General features: G+C 50.0%; 1 long non-coding RNA gene across 2 annotated transcripts; it reads left to right on the top strand.

The window, feature by feature from the left end:
* Positions 1 to 4686: 4686 nt before the first annotated feature.
* Positions 4687 to 11880, top strand: LOC146041761 (uncharacterized). 2 transcript variants are annotated; one of them, XR_014463580.1, is made up of 3 exons: positions 4687 to 4842; positions 5528 to 5627; positions 11728 to 11880. It is a non-coding gene; the product is annotated as an uncharacterized LOC146041761 (long non-coding RNA). The 2 variants fall into 2 exon arrangements; XR_014463581.1 differs by having other exon boundaries at positions 5528 to 5648.
* The last annotated feature ends 493 nt before the right edge of the window (positions 11881 to 12373 follow it).

The raw sequence follows: 12373 nt of genomic DNA, 5'->3' as shown, positions 1-12373 counted from the left end.
TAGCAGGAAGTCACAGACTGAGAGGTATATGCGGCAGGGTCTCCAGCAGCACAGAGTGTATCAGGAGATGAGTGCTGTGTTGGTGATGGCAGAATAGCAGGAAGGGGTTGGGATCATTTGGTCTATTGCATTATGGTAGAAAGTCATTAGGTCGAATCCATTAGGTCGACATGCTAAAAGGTCGACATGATTCTAGGTCGACATGGGAAAAGGTCGACATGATTCTAGGTCGAAAGGTCATTAGTTCGACAGGTCATTAGTTCGACAAGGTCATTAGTTCGACATTGTCTATGTCGACATTCACAAGGTCGACATGGGGTTTTTCACTGTTTTTTTACCTGAATGTCAACACAGTCGACATGGACACAGTTTAAAGTGCACTGCATCCCCTCGCATCGCTCGCTGCGCTCGCTATGCGTCGGGCACGGTGCCTCGCTACGCTCGGCACACTATTTTATTCTCCCACCACGCCCTAGTGGATGGTAGGGCATGAAATACCGCCTGTCGGCACATGTTGGCTCAAAAAACAGTGAAAAACTCCATGTCGACCTTGTGAATGTCGACATAGACAATGTCGAACTAATGACCTTGTCGAACTAATGACCTGTCGAACTAATGACCTTTCGAACTAGAATCATGTCGACCTTTTCCCATGTCGACCTAGAGTCATGTCGACCTTTTAGCATGTCGACCTAATGGATTCGACCTAATGACTTTCTACCATAATGCAGTAGACCAAATGACCGCATCCCGCAGGAAGTCACAGACTGAGAGGTATATGCGGCAGGGTCTCCAGCAGCACAGAGTGTATCAGGAGACGAGTGCTGTGTTGGTGATGGCAGAATAGCAGGAAGTCACAGACTGAGAGGTATATGCGGCAGGGTCTCCAGCAGCACAGAGTGTATCAGGAGATGAGTGACGAGTTGGTGATGGCAGAATAGCAGGAAGTCACAGACTGAGAGGTATATGCGGCAGGGTCTCCAGCAGCACAGAGTGTATCAGGAGATGAGTGCTGTGTTGGTGATGGCAGAATAGCAGGAAGTCACAGACTGAGAGGTATATGCGGCAGGGTCTCCAGCAGCACAGAGTGTATCAGGAGATGAGTGCTGTGTTGGTGATGGCAGAATAGCAGGAAGTCACAGACTGAGAGGTATATGCGGCAGGGTCTCCAGCAGCACAGAGTGTATCAGGAGATGAGTGCTGTGTTGGTGATGGCAGAATAGCAGGAAGTCACAGACTGAGAGGTATATACGGCAGGGTCTCCAGCAGCACAGAGTGTATCAGGAGATGAGTGCTGTGTTGGTGATGGCAGAATAGCAGGAAGTCACAGACTGAGAGGTATATACGGCAGGGTCTCCAGCAGCACAGAGTGTATCAGGAGATGAGTGCTGTGTTGGTGATGGCAGAATAGCAGGAAGTCACAGACTGAGAGGTATATGCGGCAGGGTCTCCAGCAGCACAGAGTGTATCAGGAGATGAGTGCTGTGTTGGTGATGGCAGAATAGCAGGAAGTCACAGACTGAGAGGTATATGCGGCAGGGTCTCCAGCAGCACAGAGTGTATCAGGAGATGAGTGCTGTGTTGGTGATGGCAGAATAGCAGGAAGTCACAGACTGAGAGGTATATGCGGCAGGGTCTCCAGCAGCACAGAGTGTATCAGGAGATGAGTGCTGTGTTGGTGATGGCAGAATAGCAGGAAGTCACAGACTGAGAGGTATATGCGGCAGGGTCTCCAGCAGCACAGAGTGTATCAGGAGATGAGTGACGAGTTGGTGATGGCAGAATAGCAGGAAGTCACAGACTGAGAGGTATATGCGGCAGAGTCTCCAGCAGCACAGAGTGTATCAGGAGATGAGTGATGAGTTGGTGATGGCAGAATAGCAGGAAGTCACAGACTGAGAGGTATATGCGGCAGAGTCTCCAGCAGCACAGAGTGTATCAGGAGATGAGTGACGAGTTGGTGATGGCAGAATAGCAGGAAGTCACAGACTGAGAGGTATATGCGGCAGAGTCTCCAGCAGCACAGAGTGTATCAGGAGATGAGTGATGAGTTGGTGATGGCAGAATAGCAGGAAGTCACAGACTGAGAGGTATATAGAGCAGAGTCCCCGTCAGCACAGGGCACTGATGTGAGGCTGTTGGTGTGTGGGATGATTATTGTGTCTTGCACACTATTGAATGACTGTATACAACTTGTTAGACCTGTTGTCCTGTATACAAGGGCCTCATGGGCCTGGAGCAGAACATGGTCACGGCCCTATTATGAGATGTGGAGGAGGTGAGGCCAATGTCATGTAGGCAGGTAGAACCCACACACTAGAACCACCAGTCTCTCCCTAACTATATACAAGTGCAAACATAGAATCATTGTGTGTGGAAAATAGAAATGCAATGTAATATTTATGATTTATAGCCAACTATGGGGCCAGCTGATGACCCTCATGCTGTCATGATAATGGGCCTATTTTCTGTGGAGGCCTGGAGCTGCAGCTCCATCCAGCCCATTGTTAATCTGGCCTTGCATCTACCCGAACCCCTCCACCTGCTGTCCACCAATAGGGTGAACCCGAAGCCAAGCTGTATACCACATAAGCTGCCACTATTGTATTGTATTGTATAGTCTTATGAGGTCATAGAACCAAGTTTATTCTACAAGCCCTTCATAAGTGACTCATGACTCTTCCTATGGTCTTCTGGATGTACCGGGACAATATTTGCATAGTGATCCTTCCTGTAAAGGGAGTTATACGGCTGATGACTGAGAACCGCAGGGCACCACAGACACACTGGCTGAAATGAAACTGGTTACAATGAAGAAGAGGAAGTGAGACAAGTGATGGAGCCTGTTTGAAGGCTGATTCGTACAGAGGTGCAGCTTCCCAGGCTTCTACTGAAAAGGTTTCACAGCTGTAGATGGGAACTATGGGGGTTATTCAGACCTGATCACTGGGCTGTTAAATTTGCAGAGCCCTGTGATCAGATAGCCGCCGGCCAGCCAGAGTGACATCCCGCCCTGTGCAAGCCTGGAAAAAGCCTGTGACTTATGCCCGGTACACACCGGGTCGTCACAGGAACACACGACCCGCTCACGAGCTGACGGCGCCGCCGAGCACCACTAGAGCAACAAAATAACTCACCCAAATAAAATTTTCTCTGCACAAGTAACATCTGCCCCACCAGCAGTGCACATGGTTTTGTCCATCTAAGAAGGATTTTGTCAGAAAGAGTGAACTAGAATAAGGCCCTAAATAACAAATATATCTGGAAAAGGGAAAGAAGAAAGGTTTTGGAATGGCAAAGTCAAAGTCCACGAGACAGTGTTGTTCAGAGTAGGGTGCCAAAATTCCTCAAATGACGATGTAAGAGGCCAGAACAGAGAATGATTGCTTTTTCTGCCAAAGGTGGTTCATGTGGTCTTTTCAGTCACGCGTATGAAATCTGCTGAAAATATCTCTCCAAAAATGGCCGCTGCCTTGGAGGATACAGAGGCTAGAGGCCCTACATATATCAGCATATATCGCATGTAAACCCCTAACAATGAGCATGTAACCCCTAGCAACAAGCATGTTATTCCTTGGCAACAAGCTAAAAAAACAACAACACAGGCAATGAATAAGAAACCCTTGGCAACAAGCATGTAACCCACCTGGCAATGAGCATGTAACCCACCTCGCAATGAACATGTAACACGTTGGCAACTGGTAACAAGCAAAAAAATAACACTGGCAATGAATAAGAAACCCTTGGCTATGACCATGTAACCCCTGGCAATGAGCATGTAACCCCTGGCTATGAGCATGTAACCCCTGGCTATGAGCATGTAACCCCTGGCTATGAGCATGAAACCCCTGGCAATGAGCATGAAACCCCTGGCAATGAGCATGTAACCCCTGGCTATGAGCATGAAACCCCTGGCAATGAGCATGTAACCCCTGGCTATGAGCATGAAACCCCTGGCAATGAGCATGTAACCCCTGGCTATGAGCATGAAACCCCTGGCAATGACCATGTAACCCCTGGTTATGAGCATGAAACCCCTGGCAATGAGCATGTAACTCCTGTGTGGGAGAAGGTGGTATGTATAAATTGGCGCTACCTCTATAGATACATAGATGCATGCATATGGACAAACAAAAAAATCTGAGTAACAATGAAAATAAAAGTAAAAATAATAATAACAAAGAGGTACTTCCTTTTACCTTTGTACATTCCGGTGTTTTTCTCTGGATATTCCGAGATAAGGAAATATACAGTAATTGAAAAACACATATGGGTATAGCTGTTACAAAAAAATATTCCGTGAGTGGGGTTGCTTGTTGTGACAGCATACCCAATTCACATCTCTATGGTACGCAACTCACATCTCTATGGTATGCAACTCACATCTCTATGGTACCCAACTCACATCTCTATGGTACAATATAAACACATGGTACTGTATCTTTACATATCCAATGGGGCGTACCCGTAATCACAATGTAATAACTCAGTGGACTCCTATCAAGGTATCTTAAGGTTATCTTAAAGATACCTTGATAGGAGTCCACTGATTTATAACTAATTCCATTTGTCATTCTGTTGGAGACCTGGAAAACATGAACTGCTTGAGGGCCTGAGGGATACCACTGAGGTACCGCTGCGAGCACCTTCGGCGGGGCGCTTGGACAGTGATTGACAGGCAGGGGGCGATCCGGGATGGACACCCATTGTTTCATGGCCTTGTCTATAGAATCCCTGGATGGGCCCCAGGGAACGCAGGCGTCCCCTGCCTGCTCAGAGCGGGCTGATGTCAAACGATGTCAGTGCCCACCCCCAGTTCGGAGAAAAGCGTGCAGCCGAAAAGTAAGTCCTGGGCTTCCTTTCAGCTGCATGCAGAGGAAAAATCTTTCAATGATGAGTAGACATCGAAGCATTTTTCTTCTGTGCGGCGCTTGTGAGTGGATGTTTAAGTGTAGCAGCATAGCGAGGGGATTTGGGCGGTGGGGTAGGTGTGCGTTCATCAGGGCAGCGTTAACCTGCTCCCTAGGCTCCGAATTTACACAGGTCTGAATGGGGCCCATTATGTGCTTGCGCTGTGTGTTCGCTGTGTCGGCTAATTCCCTCTCTGCCCTGCTCCCTTATGTGTGGACATTACTGTGAGTGGATTCCTGTGTGCAGTGACTGAAGTTTTTCATTGTGGCGTAAGCTAAAAATAGTCATGTGAAATTGTTCTCCGCACATCCCCCTGCCCTCTAATCTCGAGTGGGGGGAGATCCAGGCATATTTGCTGTGTCTATTCTACACAGGGAAGGCAACTCTGCCCGCCTCATCAGTGCCTCACTCTGTAAGCAACTAGCTCGCCTGACACCTGATTTTTTTGCCCCAATGCCCGTTTCACATTTCTTGGGCAAAACTCCCTCCCAAGTTCCCAACCACAGGGCAACTTGTAGGAATATTGTCCCACACTCTCCCCGTTCTGTCTGTCCCTGTGTGTCTTTCCCTCCCAGCATGGCCTGCTACAGCCTTCATTTCCTTTTTCTGTTTTCAGGCTGCGTGGGTCCCTGGAGAATCCAGAAATATCCCCTTTTATCAGCAGAGCCTGTGACTAAATCCAGCACAGGGAAAATAGAAGAAAGGGGCTACTGCCGGTATAACTTCATTAAGGCTGGGTACATATTGATATATCTCCATACACACTGCCATATACACACATATCGCTGGTACACACTGGCCAATGGTCCAACAAAAGATATCGTCCGCTCAATTTGATGTGCCTAATTCAGACTTGATCTCAGGGCACATTTTGATTGATGCGCACTGCAGGTGGGGCAAATTTAATGTGCAGAGAGAGAGTTAAAGTGCGTACCATCGATATATCTGTGAACGGGGTAATTTAAAGATATATAGGTGTTGCACAGCCGATGCTCGGTCAATATATCTAAACATCCCATACCTCCCAACTTCTGTCCGTGTGAAATAGGGACACTCGCCGCGCGAGCGCCCGAAAAGGGGGCGGGGCGTATGCAAATGAGGTCGCGGCTTATGCTAATTAGCCGCGACCTCATTTTCATACGAGAATAGACGCTGTGCGCATGCGCACAGCGTCTATTCTACTAGATTGGGGGTCTCCCAACTGTCACCCCCCCGCAGCGGGACAATGCCTGCCGCGGGTGGGACAGCGGGACAGGACCCGAAAATCGGGACTGTCCCTCTAAAATCGTGACAGTTGGGAGGTATGCATCCACCGACCACCCACACACCCGCGCCGGGAGCTGCGGTGATTGACAGCTCAGTGGGCGGGCACATGCAAATGTGCCCGCCCATTTGTGATGTCAGTCCCGAAGGATCGGGCAACGTGTATGGAGAATATGTTGCCCGATCCGTCTGCAGATATCTATTTGTGTACCCAGCTTTAGATTTGGGTGAGTCATTTTATTTCTGTGCAGGGTAAATACTGGCTGCTTTATTTTTACACTGACATTTAGATTTCAGTTTGAACACACCTCACTCAAATCTAACTCTCTGCACATGTTACATCTGCCCCACCTGCAGTGTAGCATCGTTTTGTGACCTGCAATCAGATCTAAATGAGGCCACATATACCGACCAGTGTGTACCCAGCTTAAAGGTCCATACACACTGGGTGATTATGCCCAGCATGTATGGACAGCGATGACCGCTGTCATCGCTGGGGGAAAGCCTGGCACAGCACTGGCACGGTGAACTGGGAGCGAATGGCTTTGCATAGCGCAGAGCAGCTGAACGGCTTTCCTGGCGATGATACGGGAGCACGCATCAACGCTCAACGATGGGCCGTACACACTGGGAGGAAACGAGAAAAACGAGTGTCTTTCACGTAAAAATTGCCCAGTGTGTATGGGCCTTAAATCACGGCAATCACACAGAGCAGAATAAAGAACCTTACATAATGCAGGTGGGGTAGTTTTCTGAGTCCCATCACGCGTTTCCTGGACTGGCACCTTGGCAGTGAGACTGTGAAGTCTGACGGACAGGCAGGGTCAGCACAAAGCCTGCCAAGAAAGTGTGACTGTTGAAAAAATAATTAGTCTGGAATAAAACCCTCCCTAGGTCTCCGGCTGTTTTCTTTGTGATTATGTGCCGTGTTGGCAGGACTGCGGGAACAGCCGTATTGCCAGTCCTCAGAGGTACATTTTGAACATGTATTGGGAGCCTGGTAATAGGCCAAGGGTGTATCACTAATACAGCCACCAATGTACCTGTAATCGCTTTGGTTCTCAGTAACATAAGGGCACTTTACCTAAAAGAAAACATTTGAAGTTGAGGATGCACTTGACATCTTGATACTTGGTTTCGTTATGCAGCAATTGGGCTTTGCAGCTACTGTGGAATGTTTAAGAAAAAACATTCTATCGTGTGGGGAGATGTAGTATAATATATCGACACCGGATTACCGATTTACGCCAGGAGACCGGCGCCGGAACCATGAAAAAGTCAGCTGGCATCCTGATCAGTGAATATGCGGGGAGGGGAAGGTTAGGGTGAGGCTGCGGGGAGGGGAAGGTTAGGCTGCAGGGGGGGGGGGGGGGTTAGGGTTAGGCTGCAGGGAGGGGATGGTTAGGGTTAGGCTGCAGGGAGGGAAAGGGTAGGGTTAGGCTGGAGGAGGGTAAGGTTAGGGTTAGGCTGCAGGGAGGGGATGGTTAGGGTTAGACTGCTGGGAGGGGAAGGTTAGGGTTAGGCTGCTGGGAGGGGAAGGTTAGGGTTAGGCTGCGGGGAGGGGATGGTTAGGGTTAGACTGCGGGGAGGGGAAGGTTAGGGTTAGGCTGCGGGGAGGGGGAGTTAGGTTTAGGCTGCAGGAGGGGGAAGGTTAGGGTTAGGCTGCGGGGAGGGGGAGTTAGGTCTAGGCTGCGGGGAGGGGATGGTTAAGGTTAGGCTGCAAGGGGGAAGGTTAGGGTTAGGCTGCAGGGAGGGGAAGGTTAGGGTTAGGCTGCAGGGAGGGGAAGATTAGGGTAGGCTGCTGGGAGGGGAAGGTTAGGGGTAGGCTGCTGGGAGGGGAAGGTTAGGGTTAGGCTGCGGGGAGGGGATGGTTAGGGTTAGGCTTCAAGGGGGAAGGTTAGGGTTAGGCTGTGGAGAGGGGATGGTTAGGGTTAGGCTGCGGGGAGGGGAAGGTTAGGGTGAGGCTGCAGGGAGGGGAAGGTTAGGCTGCAGGGAGGGGAAGGTTAGGGTTAGGCTGCTAGGAGGGGAAGGTTAGGGTTAGGCTGCAAGGGGGAAGGTTAGGGTTAGGCTGCAGGGAGAGGAATGTGAGGGTGAGGCCGTGGGGAGGGGAACGTTAGGGTTAGGCTGGGGGGAGGGGATGGTTAGTGTTAGGCTGCGGGGAGGGGATGGTTAGGGTTAGGCTGTGGGGAGGGGAAGGTTAGGGTTAGGCTGCGGGAGGGTTAGGCTGCAGGGAGGGGGTGGTTAGAGTTAAGCTGCATGGAGGGGAAGATTAGGGTTGGGCTGCAGGAGGGGAAGGTTAGGGTTAGGCACCAGGGAGAGGAAGGTTAGGCTGTAGGGAGGGGAAGTTAGGTTTAGGCTGCAGAAGGGGAAGGTTAGGTTTAGGCTGCGGGAGGGGATAGTTAGGGTTAGGCTGCAGTGAGGGGAAGGTTAGGGTTAGGCTGCGGGGAGGGGAAGGTTAGGGTTAGGCTGCAGAGAGGGGGAGTTAAGGTTTATGCTGTGGGGAGGGTAGGGTTAGGCTGCAGGGAGGGGAAGGTTAGGCTGCTGGGAGGGGAAGGTTAGGGTTAGGATGCGGGGAGGGAGAGTTAGGTTTAGGCTGCAGGAGGGGGAAGGTTAGGGTTAGGCTGCAGGGAGGGTAAAGTTAGGGTTAGGCTGCAGGGAGGGGGAGTTAAGGTTTAGGCTGCGGGGAGGGGGAGTTAAGGTTTAGGCTTGCCTAGTCTTCCAGGGGACTTCCCAGTAATTTATTTATTTATTACCAGTTTCTGGTACTTGTGTATTATCACGGCGCCCCCGATTTCCATCGCAGGGCATTGTACAACCACAAAATCGCGTCGCATCACATCGCATGCCATATGATCGCATGCGATGAGACGCGATTATACCCGATTTTTTATTTTACAGGCACCCAGATGCCTGATTCCTATGTTAAATGCCCCCCCCCCCCCCCCGACCCGATTTTAGATTGTACACCCACCCTGATGGGTAATGACTATGTTCAAATGCCCCCCCATTGTTAACGGTACCCCACTATCAACGCCAACCCGGAGCATGGCGAGCGCAGCAAGCCCGCGAGGGGCGGTGGTACGCGTCCTCCGACCTTTTCATACCCCCACTATCCACGTTGGCGTGGAGTTGATTTTATATAGTGTGCGAGCGTAGCGAGCCACCGAGCCCGAAGCGTGGCGAGCGCAGCGAGCCCCGCGAGGGGACGCGTAATACTTGTGAAGTAATGCACGTCCCCTCACGGGGCTTGCTGCGCTCGCCACGCTTCGGGCTCGGTGGCTTGCTGCGCACGCCACACTATATAAAATCAACTCCACGCCGAAGTGGATAGTGGGGGTATGAAAAGGTCGGAGGACGCGTAACGACGCCCCTCGCGGGCTCGCTGCGCTCGCCACGCTTCGGGTTGGCATTGATAGTGGGGTGGCGTTAACAATGGGGGGGCATTTAACATTGTCATTACCCATCAGGGTGGGGATACAATTAAAAATCGAGTCTGGGTGGGCATTTAACATTGAAATCTCATCGCATGCCATTATAATGGCATGCGATGCGACGCGATATTAAAATTGTACACTCATCCCGGGAAAAGGCTCAAATCGGGTCCATCGCATGCCATCGCATACCTTACTTAGTGGTATGCGATGCGACGTGACGGGCGCAGTGATAATACACAAGTACATAGTTTCATATATAGCGCATACATATTCCGCAGCGCTGTACAGAGTATAGTTGAACATCAGTCCCTGCCCCAGTGGAGCTTACAATCTATATTCCCTACCACATGTACACACACACAGACATTCTAGGGTTAATTTTGTTAGGAGCCAATTAACCTACCAGTATATTGTTGGATTGTGGGAGGAAACTGGACTACCTGGTGGAAACCCACGCAAGCATGGGGAGAATATACAAACTCCACACAGTAAGAACCATCAGGAATCTTCTGAATATCCCATGAGTAAGAATGCAGCATTGGCAATAATGGGCCTGATTTAGACCTACTCGCTAAGCAGCATTCTTTCACTGCTTAGCGAGCAGATAGATGACGCCCGATGGGCAAGCGAATGCCCCCCGCCGCACAAATGTCCGGACTGGCATGCGGGCATACGGGCGTAAAATCATTTGATGGTCGCCAACAATGGGTCTGATTCAGACCTGTTCGCTAAGCAATGTGTAATCGCTGCTTATCGAGCAGGTAAACGCCTCCCCACCGTTCGCCCGGCCAAATCCGCTCAACATCAAATAACTTTTTACCCCTTGGCTAATAAAAGTCAGTCTAGACTGTATTGTATCCTGGCCAGGGATGGACAAATATGGGGCGGGCGCTGATGTCATGTGATGCCAGGGGTACACCCAGCATGTCTATGGGTGCACCAATAAAACGCTGGCCATTCCCCTGCTCCCGCCCCCCTGCCCACCCATCCTGGAGCGAACACTTCGGTGAGTGTGAAACTCGCCGAAGGCGTTCGCTCCTGGGGTGTGCACATATTCGAGCAGGCGCAAACTCCAAACATCAGCCAGAGGAGCGTATTCGGGATGCACCTGAATCGCCCCCAACATATATTATCCATATAGTTTCTCCCTGGCTCCAGCAATGGAGGACACTGAATCCTCTAGTTATTTGGTTGCCCTCAGTCTGTAATCCTCCCATGTCCGTGCGAGCCCAACATCTCACATCTATGTGTTATGTTTTCTGGCACCTTCTGGAGTTATTAAATGTACTCAAGTCTTATAGACACGGGCGGGCTCTTAGTGTGGAGACCGGGGGAGAAAGTAAACATCCGAGGCGCTGTATACATTTCAGCAGAGCACAGGATTCTGGGCATTAGTGATTCAGTCAGACAATAACCAAACACAAGTTTTGTGGTACTGGCCCATTCGGTCCAGGTCACAGTGGCATAACAATTGCGCCGCAGACCCCGCAGTGGCAGAGAGGCGCTGAGTAAGTGTGGACGCCGGGGGTCTGCAGGGGCTATTGTTATGATGCTGCTTTACTGGAGGGGCATGCCAACATTTTCCGGCAGGGGGGGGGATGTGTGCAAAATTTGTTGTTATGCCACTGCCAGGTTGTCCTTACAACAGACAGCTGTAAAAATGGACCTGTAGTAGATAATACATTTCTGGCTGCCTAGTAGCAATGTATAGCTAACGTTGGTACCAAGTGGGATAATCACACTGATTACCCCCACCCCTGGATCCGCCTCTGATACTGGAAAAAAATAGGCATTATGTTCCATGCACATTATAGGAGAAAAATGGCAGCCAACTTTGGTTCAGCTCTCCGTCAGCACCTCCGCCTCCTCGTGATTTAGCACGAAAAACAATATTTTGGATCCAGTTCTAGTCGGCTGATATGATCTATTTTAATGATTTAGAGTAACAGACGCTGACACCAGAAGGAAGAATGAGTGTGGAATAAAATCTACACGCCTAGGTTTCAAAGCAATTATTTAGGCTGTCTGCCTCATTGCCTTATAGCATAGGATCTTATCAGTGTCCCTGCATAACTTTTCCCATATGATGAACTTTCAGTAACCTGCTTTCCTCCTCCAGATCCAAGGTCAGACTCCTACTCCGATAGGCTGCTGCTGAAGGCTTGCTGCATCGCTGAGCCACATTGCAGACAGATGGCGGAGAGTAATAATGTGACACGTGATATCACACCAATAAATATCACAGTTCCATGAAATAAAATAAATAAATAACAGTGCGGTGTCTGCTGTGGAATTGAAATTACTCCTGTTTACCAAGTCTGGGAGATGCGGATTCGTATACATGGTTGTGGTATGGGACTCTGACAGTTATTAGTCTATCTGGGACTCCGACAGGTGGGTGAGCACTACGAAGCCCATTGCGGGCTCACTGCGCTTGCGAAGCGCTCGCCACAAATTCTATTCTCCCTCAATGGTGGTCGTGGAACCCCACGTGGGAGAATAGCCCCTGCTAGTTGGGACTGTGGCCCCTTGGAGAGGTGGGCAACCCTCCCAGATACCGCAAGCACCCCCCCCCCCAGCATTAATTTCCCTCATTTAGCCCCACCCCCTTCTCATAGACCCGCGAATTGTACGATTTGAGAGAGTTGGTAAGAAATCTTTTTTTTTTTTAAGCGGCAATCATTTACACTGCAAAATCAAACTGGTTAAAAAAAAAACTTATAATTTCTTACCAAATCTCTCACTTTCTGATTCTTTAATCCTAT

The sequence above is a fragment of the Crinia signifera genome, chromosome 19 (assembly GCF_055691185.1).
Source record: "Crinia signifera chromosome 19, ASM5569118v1, whole genome shotgun sequence".
NCBI classification, from domain to species: Eukaryota; Metazoa; Chordata; class Amphibia; order Anura; family Myobatrachidae; genus Crinia; species Crinia signifera.
This window is presented reverse-complemented; position numbering and strand designations above follow the sequence as displayed.